This window comes from Micropterus dolomieu, linkage group LG08, assembly GCF_021292245.1.
Source record: "Micropterus dolomieu isolate WLL.071019.BEF.003 ecotype Adirondacks linkage group LG08, ASM2129224v1, whole genome shotgun sequence".
Lineage (NCBI taxonomy): Eukaryota > Metazoa > Chordata > Actinopteri > Centrarchiformes > Centrarchidae > Micropterus > Micropterus dolomieu.
This window is the reverse complement of record NC_060157.1, coordinates 23,739,293-23,741,531: the sequence shown is the minus strand read 5'-3', so window position 1 is coordinate 23,741,531 and position 2,239 is coordinate 23,739,293.

Here is a 2,239-nt window from a genome sequence, read left to right as displayed (position 1 = left end):
AAAATAAAGTCAAATAAGATCGTGAAAGGCTCTCCTATAAAAGTATGTTTTAAGAAGGGACTTAAAAGAGTTCACTGACTCAGCCGACCTGATTTCCTCGGGCAGGCTGTTCCAGAGCCTCGGGGCCCTGACAGCAAACGCTCTGTCCCCTTAAACTCTAATTCATCCTCAGCACTGCTCCATTGATGAAAGTTTATTTCTGTTTACAGTTTTTTACAATTGATTCTGTATTAATGTATATTGTCTGCTATGTAGCAGAAGGGAGTTACAAAACTCAATTTCACTCTATAACTTGTTATATTGTGACGATAAACCTACCTACTATAGCTGATTTCCCAGTGCAAAAGACATCCATGCATTGGATGGCAGACTCTTGGCACACACCACCCCTACCACTGTTCCAGTGGGCCTCATTCAATCAGGAAATGTCCGTTAGTTTATCAGATGTTTGGTTATAGCATCTCCTCACTCACCTGTGATTTTGGGACTCACTTCGCTGAAATGCCAGAAACCTCATAGTGATTAGCTCATGGACAGCATTGTTAATTGGAGCCCTTTTTGCCATTCACACTGCTTTAGATCTGCGCTTGCTCCAGACCAGTTAACAACCTCCCAGTCTCCAGAACTTTGTATGTCTGTGGGTGGGGCCAGTTTTTTGGTAGATTGGAAAAGTGGTGCAGACGAACATTCTTGGAGGTTAATTTTGGTCAAAACATTATTTATAGATTTTTATGCAGTGCACCCAGAGAAACGCAGCAGAACGCCTTGAGGCTTCACTGAGGGGGTGGTACTGTCACAGCCAGTGCTGAGGCTCTGGTTTTGTTTCCTGTTTCTCCTATGTTCCCCATTCCTTTTTTGTCTGTCTGTGTGTATGGGTGTGTTAAGGGTATGACGGCAGTTTGGGCACCTGGTGGAGCTACACAATATTTCAATCACCATGCGGCATAAAGACTCCAGTCTCTCACCAAGACACACCTGCTCGCACCAACTCCAAAAACTTCCAAACAAATTTTGTTAACTTTTATCCGGTCTCCTGTGCTCTGTGTCCGCTCCTGGGTCCGGCTGAACACTAGCCATAACAGAATTTTAATAGTGAACAATTAACTTTTGAAAATAAAGCACAATTCTTCCTTCAGTATTAGTATAGTCATAGGCGTCATTTACACTGGAGGCTCAGGAGTTAGAGCGGGTTGTCCATTAATTGGAAGGTCAACCGTTCAATCCTTGGCTCCTCTAGATTGCCTTGGTCCTTGGGCAAGATACTGAACCCCGAATTGCCCCTGGCGGTTGTTCTGCCAGTGTATGAGTGTTAGTTTCTTTTTGAGCACTTAGGCTCAGTGTGTGAATGGTGAATGCAGATGTAGTGTAAAAGCACTTTGAGTGGTCGAAAAGACTAGAAAGGCACTATACGGAGCATTTACATTTACCACATTTTGATAAGGCTGATTTTGTCCCCATCACTTTTTGAAAGCTTTTGTTAAAAATATTCTGGAAAAAAATCTTGCACCAAGAAATGTTAAATAACAAATGAAAATGCCTTGAGAAAGGTTTATTTGCACAATAAGAAAACAAGCAATGCAATTTAGCTATAGAAGAAACGAATGTGCATTGTCCAAAAAAAGTAACTTAAGCTAAAAAAAAAAAACAACTGCTGATTACATTTACACCGTAAACTGGAGCAGAAAATTTCTCCAGAATGAAGGACATGAAGTGTTTAATGCTCAAAATCTTCAGGGTGAGTAGTTCTCTATGCATAATGATTTGCAAGTGCAAGGCAGAACATGCTTGTTTAAGGTCAGTTACCGTTGGTGCACCAGACTGTTGCTGTTGCAAATTCTGACCTATCCAGGTTTTAGGGCTATTGTGCCAAGTTGTATACTGCACATACTGTACAATGTTAAATGCATATACTGTGTGTGTCTCTGTTGTTTGTTTTAACAGCCAAATCAAGTTCCTGGGGTGACTTTACTCTCCTGTTCCAGTCCTATTTACTTTACCAACTCTGAATTGGTCATAACAGAGATCAGATAGGTTACAACAGAAACAATGTCTGTTACCTATACCGTGGGAACTTAGACTAGTGAGGGATACACACACACTTACACACACACACACAGACAGTGTGTAATGGACATGATTGGGAAGATGGAGAGAAAAACAAAGAGAGGAGTGAGTGATTAGCATCAGTAAAGTAAGTGTGATTTTGAGTGAAAGAGTTCAAGATTGAGAGATAAGGTTA